Source organism: Opisthocomus hoazin, chromosome 27 (assembly GCF_030867145.1).
Source record: "Opisthocomus hoazin isolate bOpiHoa1 chromosome 27, bOpiHoa1.hap1, whole genome shotgun sequence".
In the NCBI taxonomy this organism is placed as follows: domain Eukaryota; kingdom Metazoa; phylum Chordata; class Aves; order Opisthocomiformes; family Opisthocomidae; genus Opisthocomus; species Opisthocomus hoazin.
The window spans coordinates 5,216,349-5,234,106 of record NC_134440.1 but is presented as its reverse complement, the minus strand read 5'-3'; the positions used below and the strand labels follow the sequence as shown (position 1 = coordinate 5,234,106).

The following is a 17,758-nucleotide window of genomic DNA, read 5'->3' as shown; positions in this document are numbered from 1 at the left end:
AAGTTCCTTTCCAAAGAGCTGAGAACCAGTCATTATTTCTTGGGGATTACATACAAATACAGACACAGTCCCTTATCCAAACACCCAAATCCACCCCCGAGAGCATCCGCACGCTCCGAACACCCCTGACACACACACACACCCCCACCCTCCATATACCCACGTCCTCTCCCTCCCGCACACCCCGATGAGTACACGCGCACTCTGCTATGCCTGCATGGACTTCTGATCCTTGGCCAGCCCAGACCAATGACCCACAGATCTGCACCCAAACGCCCCATCTGATCCAGCAGCCCTGGGTTGCTTTTTTTTCTTTCTTTCAGAGAGTATTCCATAAGACTGGGCCCTCCAGTCCCTGGGTCTTACATCTAATCCACCTTCCCATCACCTCTGCACAACACAGAACACCCCAGCACACCTCATTGCCTCCTCCAGGGCCTTTTCCAACCAGATGAGATCTCAGGGATTAGAAAATGGCTTTTTAGCCTATTTGTCACTCCCAACCTGAAGACAACTTCTTGGTTGAGCAGAAGACTGCTCTCTCTGCAGGACCCTCATCCTGGAGCTGTGCGCTGCACACCATCCAAGGCCATATGCAGTGAGAGAGCTCCTAAGTGCAGCAGGGGCTGGCATCCAGGGGACCTTCTGCATGGAAATCACAGAATGTTCAGGGTTGGAAGGGACCTCTGGGGGTCACCCAGCCCAACCCCCTGCCCAAGCAGGGTCACCCAGAGCAGGATGCACAGCACCGCGGCCAGGCGGGGCTTGGATATCTCCAGAGAAGGAGACTCCACAGCCTCCCTGGGCAGCCTGGGCCAGGGCTCTGTCACCCTCAGAGGGAAGAAGTTCTTCCTCGGGTTCAGCTGGAGCTTCCTCTGCTTCAGTTTGTGCCCATTGCCCCTTGTCCTGTCGCTGGGCACAACTGGACAGTCTGGCCCCGTCCTCCTGACACCCACCCTGCAGATATTTAGAGGCATTTCTAAGGTCCCCTCTCAGCCTTCTCTTCTCCAGGCTGAACAAGCCCAGCTCCCTCAGCCTTACCTCACAGGACAGATGCTCCAGTCCCCTCACCATCCTCGTAGCCCTCCACTGGGCTCTCTCCAGTAGCTCCTCATCTTTCTTGAACTGGGGAGCCCAGAACTGGATGCAGTGCTGCAGATGGGGCCTCACCAGGGCAGAGTAGAGGGGAAGGAGAACCTCCCTGACCTGCTGGCCACACTCCTCTTGATACACCCCAGTGCAGGATGGGGAACGATGCTAGGCATTCTCTACAGGCAGCCTGTGCTGCTTAATTTTTTTTTAATTTGCATTTTTCCTCATTAAAAGAAGATGGGGTACATGCCTTCCATCAGCACAAATACAGGGATAAGTTTACAAGATAACTGCCTAAAAAAAAGAGTACGAGTGTTTATGCTCTGTGCAAACAATACACAGAAATGCTGACTACGTCTTATAAGATGGTAAGTAATTATTATTTTTAATTAGCAATTAAATGACTTGGTAATTTCTTGCATTTAAATAGTAATATAAGTACAAACAATGCTAAGCAAATCAGGTCTTTAGCGTTTAATTACCAGGCTTTTTTATGAATTATTTACCAAATGGGCAAATACGCTACTCCAGAGAAATCCATTGCTGCAATTAAGTGATTCGAAATTATTTCTTTGTCTGGGTTACTGTCCTGCCTGCCACCGTTCACGTGCAACAGCATGCGTAGCAATGCCTGGGTGTTTCTGTGGGTGACAGAGCTGAACAATCTCGGCTGGCAGCAAAGGTGAAGGAGCTGCATTGCCCACCCCAGCCTGCCCTGCAGCTCCATGGGCCTGCACTGTACCACATGTGCAGCTGGCATCATCAGAATCACAACTAGCTACCCTAGAGCTATCTTCAGGAAGGTTTTAAACAAGGAACGTCCCGGATTCGTGAAAGCATGAGGATCTCCAAAAACCACCTGCCCCCAGCACTGAAATCAGTCCAAGGATGCTCAGAACAGGCACTTGCTTTGTTAAAATGCAGCTGAAAGGGATTCTCCCAGAACTCCCTCATCGCCAGTCTGCATCTCACTCATATCTAACCTAAATCTCATTAGCTCCAAATTAAACTGATCGCTTCTCATCCTGTCCCAGCAGACGCGAGAACAATTGATCACTTTATAACAGCTTTATGTGTTGGGAAGAGTTCGCTCCCTCTCTTTGCTAATCAAATTCAGCTTGTTCTGTCAGCCCTCCTGGTCCTTCTTAACTCTTTCAAGTCCTGGCGCTTTCTCCGGCGGGGTGGGAGCAATGTTGGGAACACGCAGGGCTCTGCTAGAAAGCTGGCCGAGGGACGCACCTCAGGCAGGGAACCAGACCACCTAGGAACAACTCTGTCAAGGCTTCCTGCTCCCACCCTTCTGCATCGCTTCCCAGTTTCAGAGCATACTTCTCAGGTTTGGTGGAATGTGGGACAAACCAAGAAGAAGAAAACAATCGCAAGAGGAGCATCGCATCCCACCCCATCGCGTCCCACCCCGTCTCATCCCACCCCATCGCGTCCCACCCCATCGCATCTGCACGAAGCCTGCTTGGTGGCAGGACAGCCGACTGCTTTCTTTGCCTGGGATGCAGCCAGACAGGGCTGGATTGCACCGTGCTGTGCAGGAGAGACAATTCCTTCTGAGGTCAGACAGAGGGGAACAGTTGGAGCCTGGCAGTGGCTGCTCTGGGGCTGAAATGGGTCCATTTCTTGACAAGCCTCCTGCGCGGATAGCAGCATCACCACCCAACCCCAACGCTTGCCAAGCAGGACGTTCGACTGGAGCTGCAGTTTCAGAGGAAAATAGATACCATTAACAAAGGCAGCCTGAAATTCATGCATTGCCCCCATCAGGTAGTACCCCTCAGCCCCGTGCATCAGCATGTTTCCAAATCAGCAAACATCTCCTCGAGGACTTGAATTATCCAAGCCATTTTGGCAAGACAGCTCAAGCTCTGCCCAGATCTGCTCCGTGTAACCGATCCAGCAATGGCAGCGTGTGAAACCATCCCCTTTCGCTGCTCTGGGCTTCCCTTCTGCCGGCAGGCAAGAGCACGCAGGGGAAGGAACTAGGAGGAATAGCACAGGATGCTTTTGCTAGCAAGGACTGTGCCTCCTCACCCCTGGGCTCAGCCCGAGGTGACAGCCAAAACAAGGGCTGTGACGGAGCAAGCTCCTGGGGAGATTTTGTAATTCCTTTGCTCAGCAACGAGGAACCTGGGACTGGAAGGGACCCAGGAGCGAGCCAGCCAGCCTGGCCTGCTGCAATCAAAGGTTGTACAAATCCTTCCAGAAATGGATCCTGCCTTGTCAAACCCAGCTCAGCCTCTGCTCACCAAGGCCATTCCAAACCCTGCTGTTCAGATGGGCTGGTTTCCAGCTAGAAGGTGGTCATAGCACAGTTGTGACACTGGCTCTTCCACCAGCACCAGCCCTTGCTAGTTCTAGCCCTGCCCATTGAAGATGGTGGTCAGACCCTTTCTTTGTCCTCAAATCACTAAGCAAAACCTCCTCTGTCCTGGGACTGGCTCTCCTCAGTCCTACTCTCCCAGCCCACTCTGTCTCCTAACTCTGCTGTCCCACATTACTCTGCTCTTTGTTACTAACACGCGTAGCTCCACAGAGCCTGCATGAGGCAGTGCTGGGTCCAAGAGCCAAGCCTCCAGAAGCCAGGCCAGATCCCAGCCCAGGGCTGCTGCCTGCTTGCTGTGAGCAGGCACCAGGAGGCGGAAGGAACATGCCCTGGTGAGGGCTGTTCAACATCTGCCCTTGGGCTAAGGGCCACAGCGGCTCAGCTCTACCACATCACAGCTGAGAAGTCCACGTCATCCATCCAAGCCATGGTCTGGCCACTACAGGCATCTACACGGTATCTGAAACATCACCTGGGGCTCCTGACAGCTGAAGAGCAGACGCCCAAGACCATTCCCCATCCTGCCCACCCTGGGCTCAGGTGAGCCCACTCTTTCTCTTGGCTGTGGTGGGATATGACCATCCCCACCTCAGGACATGCGTGGCTGCAGCCCACCCTATCCTGCTGACATCTTCAGATAGCCAAGCCAAAACCCAACCTGGGGAGCTCGCCACAGCGCTGGGGAATTCATCTGTGACTCAGCTCCTGTATCCAGATCCTGGACTGCCCTGGAAAGGGCACAGGCAGGAATTAAAGGGAGGCAACTGCGGAAGAGAGGGGGACACTCGTGAAACCACATATGGGCACTGTGTCCCCTCAAACCCCTGGCTGAACCCAGGACTCCTGGTATTAAATTCACAAAGCTCCTGCTCTTCAGATGAGAAGTCCAGCCCTGCTGCTGGCTCACAGACCTGTTCAGGCTTCTCCGCTGGGGAGGATTATCCCATCTATTCCAACCGGGACAGCTCTGGCTCCAACCCAGCTCCAAGTGGCTCCTGCCAAACTCGGAAGGTAGTGAGCAGAAAACAGCAGCCAGGAGAGGGCAGGTCTGGAGAGGGCACAGCAGACAAACTGCACAGCCAGGGCCCTACAGAGAGATAAGTCGATGAAACAGCGTATGAAGAGCTTCCTCTGCCATAGGGCTGAGGAGCGCCCTTCAACCCAGCATCCCCACACAATAATAAATCCAAAGGGAGAATGAAGTTTTCAAAGGCCAGCATGGGCTAATTGCTCTCATTAAGCAACCTCACAGGAAAAAGAGCAAACACCCTGCCTTTGGCAGCTGAATGCTCTAGAATTTATCCCCTGCATCCACAGAGTTCAGAGGCAAACGGAAGCAGGAGAGGGAGAAGAGAAGAGCGAAGGGAAAGCCTTGCTGAAATTGGTCTCCTGCTTCCACAAAGCACCACAACTGTTAACAGACCTGCAAAGTTTGGGTGTGAGGGCTGCCCAGCCAAACCACAGTCCCCCGGCAGAGTTTTAACTCAGTGAACATCCTTCCAAATTTTTGCAGGCAGGTGCATGACGTTGCAGGACCAAGCAGGAGACCTGAGGAGCTGAGGCAACCAACAGCAGCAATCCCACAACAGAGCTCCTCCGCAGCAGTGTCAAAGCATCTCCCGTCAGCTGAGATGAGCTGATAAAAATGCAGATCGATTCCAGGGCCAGGTCTCCAGCCCGTGTAAATCGATGCTGTTCCCGTGACCGGAGCAGATTGCTACTAACTCAAAATAATGTTATCTACCATCAGCAGCAGGAGACACAAAGCTGCAGGGAGCCAGGGTATCCCATTTCTGCTTCCCTTAGGGAATGTGCTAATCAAATCTCCCTTCTGCCACAGCTCCCGGCATCTGAGGGGACTGAAGCATCTCTCCTATGAGGAAAGGCTGAGGGAGCTGGGCCTGTTCAGCCTGGAGAAGAGAAGGCTGAGAGGGGACCTTAGAAATGCCTCTAAATATCTGCAGCGTGGGGGTCAGGAGGATGGGGCCAGACTCTGTTCAGTGGTGCCCAGCGACAGGACAAGGGGCAATGGGCACAAACTGAAGCAGAGGAAGCTCCAGCTGAACCCGAGGAAGAACTTCTTCCCTCTGAGGGTGACGGAGCCCTGGCCCAGGCTGCCCAGGGAGGCTGTGGAGTCTCCTTCTCTGGAGATATTCCAGCCCCGCCTGGACGCGGTGCTGTGCAGCCTGCTGTGGGTGACCCTGCTTGGGCAGGGGGTTGGGCTGGATGACCCCAGAGGTCCCTTCCAATCCCCATCATTCTGTGATTCTGTGAAGCACTCCGCTAACCCCGGCTCTCCTTCCACAAGCAGCACGCTAGCCATGCAGACAAAGGAACTGGGAGATGCTGCGTGGATCAATGTGGCTGCCCTGCGGTTCTTCAGCCTCTTGGGTCTAACCAGAGCCAGAGCCTTGCTCCAGGGGTGGGATGGGCAGTGGACACAGCTGACATACAGCATGAGAAACCAGCTGCAAGATGTACAGAACTAGGGCAACCATGAACCCGCTACAAACACAGCACTGCCCTGGATGACAGCAAGGGCTTGAATGGATCCTTCTGACCCATCACCATCACCTCCCTGCCTCAGGCTGTAGGTGAAGCTGCCCACGGCTCCTCCAGCTTATGACACCATGGCCAAGGATGCATTTGTGCTGGAATGGTGGGGTGAGTGACACAAAGAAGACCGCCAGGCTAAACAACCCTGCCTGGCCTGATGGCTTTTTAGTGCTCGCGGAGGTTCAGGACCTTGTTTTTGTAAACACCTGACTAGAGCCAGCTCAGACATCACCCAGCACCAGGCAAGGCTCTCCAACCTCTACTGTGAGCTTAATTCAGCAGTACAAAAGATAGCCCTGATGTTTTATGCTGCCTGCTATATCCATCTGCTGTTGACAGATATTTTGGTGGTAATGAACCCTGGGGATCTTGCAGTGGCACCAGAAGATCACCTTCAGACCAGGAAGAGTTTGCTAGCTCCTATAGATTCAGCTGTCCTGTCACTGTTGCCAAAGGCAGCCTTCCAACTGAGTCACTTCCCACCACCTCACACCTGCTAGAAGCACTGTGAAGACACTTCCATCTGCAGGTACTTGTTGGTTGGCGCACAAGGTCCTGCATAGCTCCTGAGCCCACTGCTCACAGAACTGGCACGAGCCCCCACCAGAGCCCTCCTGCCTCCCTCAAGGTCAGTTCTGCTGAGAGAGCTCAGCCGAGCGGGCTCACGCGGAAGCCAAGCAGACACACAGACTCTTCACCGGGGTTTCCAGACGGAGCCAGCCCTTCCCGAGGTTGGTACCCAGAAGCACTGGCACCAGGAATATCTCACCCAGCTTCCACAGACAACAGTGCTGCATCCCACTGCTGCTCTCACAGCTGGACTCTGCAGCACTGGACTTCAGCATATAAAACCAGAGGGAAACAAGACCGCACCGCCCTCCTCTCAGGGGTAGGGACAAGTGGCCTGGGGGACCAGAGCAGCACTATTACCCCTGCAGCTCAGCCCAGGGATTGCTGCAGCCCTCTCTCCCCTGGGTCACAAGTCACAGGACCCCCCTTGCCAGGGTGCCTATCAGACCCCCAGGAGATACAGGCTGTCCACATCAGGAGCCAAGGCTCACCAGAATCCCATCGGGCACCCTGCCCTGGAGCCAGCACGGGTTGCAGAGCAGCCAAAAGCACTGAGCTCCCATCGGATGTTTCCTTGTGTGTGAGGTTCACCACCTGGAGCCCTTTCTCAAAGTTCAACACTCGCTGTCGGAGAGCTTTGCTGCAGGTCATGCTGCTTTTTATCCCGAGTCCCGCGACTGCTACCATTTCCAGCTGGGGAGGGGAAATTCAGGACCTATCTCATATTCCTGAAGGGTCAAACCTGTAATTTCTGAGCCTAGGAAGGAAGGAGCATCCCCAAAACTAGAGCCTCAGGCAACAAAGAGACCCCAAATCCTTACAGCCCACTGCTGAAGTGCGTCTCCCTTCCCACATCCACCGTGCCAGCCTTCTGCTGTGCGTGCAGAGGAGGAACAACAGGCAGGGGCAGACAGAGGAGATGGGACTGCCTGTCTGCAACCACAATCCACCAGCCCTGCTGAAGAGGGGCCAGGTTGGGTGGGGCTTCCAGCAGCCTGGTCCAGCGGAACGCGTCCCTGCCCACAGCAGGGGCTTTGGAACTAGATGATCTTTAAGGTCCCTTCCAACCCAAACCATTCCGTGAGTCATCCTCAGCACAGACCTGTGTCCATCCACCTACTGCAGCTAGTACGGCTGCGCTGAGCTAGGCTCCGGCACAGCGCCAGGTGTCGAAGCTCACAGGGCAGCGCTGGTCCTGCCTGTACTCCCCTTGCTGACTGCACAAGGTCCCCTGTGCCAGGACACTTTGCGCCATCTCAATGCCAAGCGCTTGTCATCGCTCCTTGATTTGTGTCCCCGCTGTGTACCAGCTGAGCAACGCGTCCCCACGCTCATTCCTGGAAGCGTGTCGATGCACCGGGCAGGGCAGCTGAGCCGAGTCCTCTTACTGGAAAAGAGTCACAACCCAGAGACAGATGGTCTCTACCCCAAACCTTGGCACCTCCAGGGAAGGACAAGAGTTCCCTGGGCTGATGGGGACAAGGTTGTCCCTCTTGCGACCAGCTGAGCTCTGCTCTCCAGGGAGTGCTAGCAAAAAGGTCTGCTGGTGTAACTGTACCCAGTCACCATCCACCTCCCCACTGGGTTTGCTGGAGGAGCTGACAGTTCCTCCAAGCCTTGGTTGCATCCCATGCACTCTTGACCCAGAAGTGGTCAGGATCTTGTGGCTGGACAATGAGAACAGCTCCCTGCTCCGTGGCTCTCCACAGCAGAGAGCAGGCTGTCAGCAAGCCTCTCGTGCAGCAGCCCTTGCTCCTCACAGGAGATAAGAGCATCACTGACCGCTTCTTCCCCTCCCATCAACACGTCCAGCCCTGGAGGGCATCCTGATCTTTGCTGGAGAAGTGCTCCAAGCTGACAACACACAATGACAAAACCAGGGAGAAGGGAACATCTAGCTTACTGCTGGCCAAAGTTAGGACACAAAGGGACTTGGGTCCACCCAAGCAGGCGTTCAACATCGCACCACGTGCTTTCGGAGCAGTCCCAGGACAGATGGGAATGCCGCTCCCAATGAAACCATCTCTGTGCTCAGTAACTGCTCCAAGTGAATCTTGGTTGCAGAACCAGAGGTGGGCAGTGATGTGGTGACCCCCGCTTCGCGCTCTACAGCGGGGATCGACGAGCGTTACGTTGCGTTTGGCTGTGAACCTTCTCATGTCCAGACATCTCCCTCCCTCCAGGGCTGCGCTCCAGCAGAGCCCCTACCCCTGCCACGTCCAAGGTCCAGCTCACACAGCGAACGGCAGGAGCGGAGCAGGAGCCAACAGGGCATGGTGTTCGATACGGTCAGGCCAGAAGCAGAGGAGATAACGCCCGAGCAGCCTCCATCCTCCCTGCTTTACCCTTTTGGTCACATTATTCCTCTAACTAATCTTTGTCCGTAGGTGGGCCAGGTAAATCCTTCCTCTCATCCTTGCTCTGACCCACTGTGCAGCCATGGCAAGGCTGTTCCCTGCCCTCCCCCATCACAGGTACCTCCACCCAGTGACCCAGTGCCCAGAGTCAAGCAGAGGGGCCCCACGGCAACGGGAGGAAGGCTCAGCTGGCTGCTGGGGAAGGAGGTCTGGGGCAAGTGGTCCATATCCAGCACGTGGATCAGCATCACTGAGTGCCAGTGGGGGGGAAACCAGGAGGCTGCTCCAGGCAGAGGACAGGGATGAGGCACAGAAAGGAGAGGAGAGATGGAGAACATTATGAAACGCAAGACCTTGAAACAGGCAAGGAAAAGTTGGCCTGCATTGCTCGCCCTTCCAGGCCTTAATCCCTTCGTTAGCACACATGCCTGATACAATTAAAGACAAACTCCCAAACCTGCAATGCAGACCGTCTGCGCCAGCAAAGGGTCCTACGAACTCAGCTCTGCATTAACTGGTATCTCCCAAGCTGAGGAGCATTTCCCACGCGGTGCAGCTCTGTCGGGCTGGTCCCCAGGTCCAGCTGCCCCCCACACTCGGGGACCGGGCTCTGTGGAGGATCCCCAAGCACTGAGGAGGGATGGGGGTCTCTGGGGCAAGCAGAGCTGGAGCTGGTTACACCCAACCAGCCAGAGCAAAGGCACGGGCGATGGACAGAGACGGCGCGACCTACGCCAGGAGAGATGGCGTGGTGGTGGGAACGGGCCAGGGCAAAGGAACAAGGCGATAAGGACAGGGCTCAGGAGGCTGCGTGCTGGGGGTCACAGGCGATGGTTTTCTTGTCACTTGGTCCCTGTGCTCCTGCCGTGGCTGCCTGTCGGTCTTCCCGTTCTTTGGGATCACCAGCTCCCCAGGGTGGACTGCCTCCTCCGCGCCGGCACCCTGCGCTTGCCCAGTGGGACCCCAGATCAGTCTCTGAACACCACAGCAACACCAACAACAAAAAGCAACATACCACAGCGCAGGACAACAGCTCTTTGGGGCAGTCCCATCTGGCCGTAAGGACCTGCAACCCCACGAGATCCAGAACGACTCACTGGCGGGTTTATCCCAGCCTGAAGCTACTGCCCTCACATCTTGCCTCAGTATCTTCCTGCAGTCCCTGCCAGGAGGTGGGAGGTGGGTCTGTGGACCCCTGGCCCAAGCATCACACGTTCAACAAGCACATCTCCCGGCACCTTAAGCAACAACTCTGTCACCTCCACACTTTGTAGAAAACACCAAAAACCTGCAGCCTTTGGGCCTGGCTGACCCATGCAAGGTCCTCATCCCTCCCAGGTGCCCACCAGCTCAACGGGCAGAGCTGTCCCAGACCATTTCTGCTGGCAGGGGGTGGAAACAGGGTGCTGCTGGGCGCTGGCAGCCCCGGGCAGTGCCGAGATCAGGGGTTTGCAGCAGCAAGGACATCCTTCACCACGCACGCAGGCAGGAGCGTGAACCAGAGCTGCGAAGTACGAAGCAGGCTGCCAGAAAAGGCGAGATGCGGCGAGACGGGGAGAATCTCTCCCCCAAGGCAGAGCACTGGGGGCTTCACAGTGATTTTTCACCTTCACTCCCCGAGCGTTGCCAGAGCTGGCACCACACCACGATCTCACACCCCGCAAGCAGAGCCTTCATCCCACACCCCTCCCCGAGCTGGGCCACCCAGGAGCTCAACACCACGGTGATCATTTGGACAGCGAGAAGGGATGGCAAAGCCACCTCGCACACACTGCAGAGGCCGCGTGCGACCACGAGCACGTCTGCACTGCCACAAGCACATCTACATGTCCTTACGGGTACGTATATCCGCCCGCGTGCCCTGCCTGCCTCCGCTGCGCGCCGAAGAGCAACGCACAGCTCTGCCTCTCCCCAAAGGCTGAGTGTTTATCCATTTATATTGCTGCTGCTCCGGGCCTATCATTTTCTGGTTTATTATTCCCTTGGATTTATTTCTTTATTTAATGCATTGAAGAATTGATATGCTCAGAGCATCGGCACTTGGAGACGCTTTCCGAGCCACCTTGCCAGACGATGGCACGGGCTCCGGCGGCAGGGCTGGTTTGCTGCTGGGGTGGGAGCTGCGCGATGGGGACGGGCATCGCCACAAGAAGCACAGCCCCCTGTGACACGTGAAAAGGGAGAACGTCTGCTTTGGAGGCAGTCAGACAGCACGGAGACGAGGGCTGCGAGTAATAGAACTTATGGGGAGAAACACCTCCCATCTCCTACCTTGGAGAAGGAGCCTGCGAGGTAACTGCCGCTTGCAGGGCACCCAGAAGCTTGGAGGTGAAACAGAGGGAGTTTGTCTGAGTTAACAAACCAAAGCTGCTATCACTGCAGATCTTGGGAGGGGAAAAAAATAAAAATCAAGCAAGCAGGTCCCACAGGACCTACAGAAGATGGAAAGAAGGCTGCGCAAGATCTGTTCCAGCATTAAGCCCTGCGCCTCCACGGATCCCCAGAGAGATGTTCTCACTCCTGTGGCTTCACTCCCTCACCCCCACCCCACCCCTCCTGCCTTCCCAGGGAAGCAGCAACATCTGCTGAAGGGAAAGGACACATCTGGAGACGAAATATCATGGTTTCTCATGGGACATGAAAAGGCACTCACAGCAAAAAGTAGTTTCTCAGAGAAGAGCCTGACCACACAAAATCATGCCAAGGGATGGCTCCGCATGCCGTGCAGTGGAGCAGCTCCCACGGGGAGCCCCGAGCCCACCGCGGAGCCCAGCCTAGTCTGGGAAGATCCTGCATGAAACCCAGGGTGTAGGCGAACCTTCACCAGATGTTGCACAGCACGTAGGAGAACCTTCGTTCTCAGAGGTACACGAAGTCACTTGGATCCCCCTCAGCTCCAGCACCACACGAAGCCAGAGCAACTGCACGGACAGGCTGGGGCACCACTTGCCCCTGCCTGGCAATGGCAGGGTTGTGAAGCAGGAGAGGGCTCTTACCCACGTCTCTGGACACGCAGCAGTCAGCCTCCCGCTTCCAACAGCTCCCGGGACGGCAGAGCCGATGCTTTGGTCTCCACAGGGGCTGCTGGCACCAAGAACATCAGCTATCACTACGGAAGGGAGGGTTTCATGGCTGGCCGAGAAAAACACGGTCCCAGCAGCCTCAGGCAGTAGACCCTGCTTGGATCGCTTCTGCAGGCAAAAGGATTTTTTAAGCCCATTCCAGGATTGTGGAAGCTGAACTCATCACGTTTGATCCCTGGCACCGGCCATATTTTAACCCCATCCCTCTCAGCACCCACACCCTCGGTCATCTCATGGGGGGGTCTCCCTGCCCATCCCAGCAGATCCAGCAGTCAGGAGCATCTTTCCCCCATCGATCCACCCAGCTCCCCAGAAGCTAGTGGAGCTCTGTGGGCTTGCTGGCTTTGAAGATCAGGCCTGACAGCACCCTTCGCAGGCAGAGACTCGGCACGGGCAGCAGGAGCTGCTGGCACGGCTCAGAGCTGCTGCCAGCTTCAGCCATCGGTGCTGGAGAGAGATGACATGGGGCCACGGGGAGACAGGATCCCGTCTCGCTCAAAGCACAGGCTGTGCTTGCAGAGTGCTCTGGCCAACCCGGTGGAGATGGAGGAGGAGAGCTTCACCCAAAGGTGAAGGAGACTTCTCAGACCCCCAGCTCTGAGGACCCAGACCAGACGCGGTTTACCCTCAGATCCCACCCAGAGGTGCAGAAAAGCAGGTGAAGCTGCAGCAAACTCACTGCACCCACAGCATCGCAACTTCTGTTGGAAAGCAAGACTGGACGAAGATCAACAATGGTGCTAGGACACGGCCAGACATCCCACACCCAAGGCATCTCCCTTCTCCTGGAGATCACGCACGCAAGCTGTGACAGCCCTGGAATGTGGGAGGAGAACGGAGCTTGCTTTTGCTCTGCAGCCTGCTAACACTGCTCAGAGGCATTTAGCACTACAGAGCCCAAACAAGGCTGGAAGAGAAGTTCAGTAAATCATGTCCTGCCTATTTTGGAGCTCCCAGGAGTTGTCTGTTCCTTTCCATGGACTCAAGTGATCGCTGTCTTGTGGGCACAATGATCTCTGCTCTTAAACACTTAACATTAACTGGGTAATTCAAGCAGCAGTGGTGTGCTTCCAAATACAGCGGTTTAGAGTACAAAAATCCTCCCCAAAGGAGGTTCTGCCTTGGTGTCTGGGACTCAGAGACGCAGTAGGAACCAAGCCCTGCCAGAATAGGAAGAGAAAGGCAAATAATGGCTTGAGAGGCCACTAATATCCACGGCTACATCTGTATCGCCAGATCCTGGCAGCTTCCCAGGCTCCGGGTCTACACCTCAGCTATGTCCCAGCTCCACAGCAGCATCCTGCCTCCCCACACAACAGAAACCTCCAGCCTCTGCTGGAGGGCAGGTGCAGAACGGTCTGATGAGTTCCCCGCTGAGGATGCCCAAGGTGCACCAGTGGTCTTCTAAACAGACCTTGGAGAAGGCAGATCCAACACTCCATCGTCACAGGTGTAACTGTTTGGGAGCCAGCATCACAGATGGCTGGATAGGTTCCATCACAGTGGTCAAACGTGACATCTCTACAGCGTGCGAGTCCCCTACGTCCAGGTCTCCAGCAAGACCCTCTAGCACTTCTGTGAACCACCACAAATCTCTGAACTGCCCAACCAGAAACACTGGGGAAAAAGCCCTTCCATCAAGGCCAGCCCTGGCCCACAATGGTATTTGGGGTTGGGATTGCTCCTGTCTGACCATAGCCATCATCAGCTGGCCACCGAGGACATCTCAGAGGTTGCCCACCAGCTTCAGACAATTGCCCTCTCAACCATATGGACACTGCGAGCACCGGGTTGGGCAGCAAAGGCTGCAGCAGGGACGGCCACTGCCCCTTCCCGATTAAACAGAAGGGAAATTGCTGCAGGACTCTGGCTGCAGCCCAGCGGGACGGAGGTGTGCAGGGAAGAGCTGCTGGTGGCCCAGGGGTAGGCGAGGAACATGGGGTGCTGCTAGCCTGCTCCTGACAGTGGGACGCTCTCAAGGGAAGGGGAGGCAGAGAGGCCCGGTTACACTCAGGGACAACAGCAAATTCATGGAGCAGGAGCACATTTCAGGTCTAGATGGGGACGGACGAATAAGAACAAGGCTGACATCAACAAGCAGGGACACGCTGGAGCAGGCAAAAGACACCCCTTGACGCTGGGCTAGGCTTCTCTGCTTCAAAGCCAGTTAGATGGCCACCAGCTAAACAGGGAAGAGGATCACACAGCAGCTCCAGAGCTGCAGCATGGGCAGGAGCGGGCTCCAGCCGGCTGGGTGGGACAGGGTTTGTGCTGACATCCCTGGCACATCCAGATGCCGAGTCCTGCCCAAGGACCTGGTCTGCTTGTCTCAACAGCGCAACAAAAAGGACCTGAGGACAATGCTGGGCAGGAGGTCTGGGACTGACTCCTGTCCCCAGAAGGGTCCACAGGCTTGAAAGCCACATGCAGAACGCTGCTGAGAGCGGAGCCGGGGACTGCAGGGATGCTGATCCCTGGAGGCTCGGCCAGTTCAGACCCACGTTACAGGTCACTCTTGGGGCCACCACAGCTCTGCCCTGGCAGGTAGCAGCTCCTCCTTACACAAGTGCTCCTGCCACGGAGCTCGCAGCAGCCTCCCTCGACCCTGCTCTAGGTCCTGGTGCTCCACGTCCTGGCTGCGTGCCCCGGGGCAGCCACCCTCCACCCATCTGGCAGCCCTCTTCATTTGTCTTCACGCCTTTAATCCTGTAGTTAAGTGGCACAGCTCTGCACTCCAAGCTGGAAAGAAACAGCCTAATGGCCATTAAGTTCCCCTTCAGAATATTAGATTCAGATCCATCAATTTTACTTTGTGGAGGATATTTGCAGTAAAATCCGAGCAGCTCCCAGGCGCCTGACAGCCCAACGGCGTTTTCTTCCTAGGAGCAGCTGCTCAGAAAACGCATCGGCTCAGGATTTACGGACAGTTGGCAACACGAGATAGTTCAGAGCCACGAGCCAGAGGATGCCACCCGCTTCCGTCACCCACGCCCGTGAAGAAACCACAGAGCCGATAAAGCAGCTCCGCTCCCACAACCCTCCGGCTTGCCGGCATCCGCCCACGTTGCTCCAGCCCTGACCTCACCGAGGAAGCGCTGGGCGCTGGTGTGCAGCCCCCTTCATCCCCACCGAGGACTGGGAAGGCTGCCCCGGCGTCACTGCAGACAGCGCAGCGGAGCCGGCCAAGTGCTAGGGAAAAAAAGAAAGAGCCGGTTTCTCTGGCAGGAGCGCGGCGAGGAAGGCAGCGGGGCTTGTCGACATCGCCCGGCCGGTGCCACCGGCAACAGGTTGGGGAGAGCAGCCAGCCCGGGGAGCGGGTCAGCAGGCTGTGCGTCCCCGCAGCGGTGCCGGACCCCTTCCCGAGGGACCCGCCATTGGGCGTTTCACCCACGCAAGGTGCTCGGAGGCGACGCCAGGTCTCTCTCCCTTCCCCTCCTGGAAGAGGGGCCGGGGGGAGCAGCCCCCGAGCACTCGTCCCACAACGGCTCCCTGCCCCGGAGCTGGGGGGAGAGCACAGCCTCACCCAAAGAACTGCATTTTTCATCGGATTTGCGCATTTTCTGCCTGCAAGGAGCCGGTTGGGGCTGTGTGCTGAAGGCAAGACCAGAGACACAACACGACCCAGCCCGCTTCCACCCGGACAGGCGTCCCCCCCTCCCGTCCCATGCACCGAGGCACGGCCAGAACCACCCCTGAGCAAAACCCGAGAACATCCACAACTCCACCACCTCCCCACTGCAAACCCAAGGACCGGCACGCTCCCAATGCCACTAACAGCGAGAAACACCACCACATTGATCCCCCCCCCCCCCAATCTTGCAGGGTCTTGCCCGCCTGAGCGTTACTGGGACAGTGAAGTTCCCACCGGGTGCAGGGGTTCTGCTCAGCTCAGGATCTGTGCCCCGGGCGGACGGGTACCGAGCCGGGCAGAGCGATCGGGGGGCCTCGAGAGCCCGGGCACAGCATCGCAGCCCGAGCTCGGGGTGACGAGGCACTCGCAGCGCGTGCGGGGGGAGGCTCGTCAGGTCGACAGAACCGGAGTCGGGCTTCCCCGCACACCGCAAACAGGTCCGCCCTGCTGGCCGAAGGATTTCTACCTCCTCTGCTTTACGGCAAATAATAACAGCAGGGGGAAAGCAGAACACCTCCAGGAACGGCAGGAAGGTGAGGATGGGAGTTGAGTGCCGGGGAACCCAGTGCCAAACCCCACACCCAGTGCCAAACCCCACACCCAGTGCCAAACCCCACACCCAGTGCCAAACCCCACACCGGCCCCCGCGAACTGCTTTCATCCTCACGTTTGACATGAGGCTCTGCACCAAAAGCCGTCCCCGGCTCGCTCAGCCTTCCCAGGGCCGCGGGGAGCTGGGTTCCCTCTGCCACGGGCTGGGCTCGCCGGCAGCCCCGGCATCGCGCGGGGAGCTCCCGCGGCTCCGACCCTTCCCGGGGGCTGTGGTCGGGGTGCCACCGGCTCCCGCGTCGGGGTGCTTGGGGCCTTGGGCTGGTGGCTTCGGTCCCCCGGCTCCGGGCGGCTCTGCCCTGCTCCGGCACCGACCCACGGCTCCGGGGGGGAGAAACCAGCTGGGTTTCATTCGGAAGTTTCTCAGGTCCGGCTCTCCGGACCCAGGGGGTGGGCAGCCTCCAAGGGCCCCCCCAGCAGAAGGGGTCTTTCGCAGACACCCCGTCATTTTCTGCTAGAAGAACTCTGAAATCGGCCGTTTCGCAGCAGCTGCAGAATTCCCCTGTTTTCGACTTCTTCTTCCCCAGAATCCCCACCCCAATTTCCCCACCTAGGAGCGATATTTCTTCCAAAATATCTTTTTTTTTTTTCCTTTCTTTCTTTCTTTCTTTCCCCCCCTCCAAAAGGCTGTCACAGACCCCCGGGGCCACATTCCCCCACACCCCACCCCGGGGCCACCCCACCTTCCCGGGCCCCCCCTTCCCCGCAGGGAGCCCCACCCGGCAGCGGCTCAGACCCGGGGGGAAGCACTCGGTGCGGGGCGCGGGGGAAGCACTCGGTACCGGTAGCGCTGCCCCCCCCCGCCCTGCGGTGCCGCGCCCGGTGCAGCTCCCAACTTTCCCGTTTCCATACCCCGGTTCCCCCCCCCCGGCTCACCTGCGCTCCGGGATGCACACGGGGGTCGCGGCCCCCCCCGAGCCCATCGGGCCGGGCCCCGCTCCCGGCCCGGGGAAACGCAGCGGAGCCGGCGGTGGTTGCGGGGCCGGGGTTTGAATTCGCCCAGGCCGCCCTGATTGGGCTGCGGGAGGCGGGGGGGGGCCGGGGTGGGGCCCGGGGTGGGGGGGGGGGGGGGGGGCGGAGTGTGGGTGCGGGGGGTGGAGGGATGCGGGGGGTGTGGTGGCGGGGGGATGCAGCGGCTGTGGAGGAGGCAGGAGGGTGTGGGGGTTGCGGGGGGAGGGGGCTGGGTGGGGATGCGGGGGGGGGGGTAGCGTGGGGATGCGGGAGGGTGTGGAGGATATAGTGCCGGGGGGGTGCGGGGGATGTGGGACCCCGGGGATGCGGGGGGTGGGGGGCATGTGGGACCCCGAGGATGCGGGGAGGTGCAGGGAGATGTGGGATCGCGGGGATGCGGGGAGTGGGGGGGTGCAGGGGGATGTGGGACCCCAGGGATGCGGAGGGGGGGGTGCAGAGGGATGTGGGACCCCGGAGATGCGGAGGGGGCTGGTGCAGGGGGATGTGGGACCCTGGGGATGCCGGGGGGTGCAGGGGGATGTGGGGCCCCGGAGATGCGGGGAGGTGCAGGGGG

The 17,758-nt window shown here is 57.8% G+C and overlaps 1 protein-coding gene across 2 annotated transcripts in view; it reads right to left on the bottom strand.

The window, feature by feature from the left end:
* Positions 1-17,282, bottom strand: part of CTXN1 (cortexin 1) — a 42,230-nt gene extending 24,948 nt beyond the window's left edge. For both annotated transcript variants that reach the window (XM_075444089.1, XM_075444088.1), the window contains exon 1: positions 17,110-17,282. The gene's annotated coding sequence lies outside the window, so the exon portion shown is untranslated. The remainder of the gene's footprint in view (positions 1-17,109) is intronic.
* Positions 17,283-17,758: the final 476 nt, after the last annotated feature.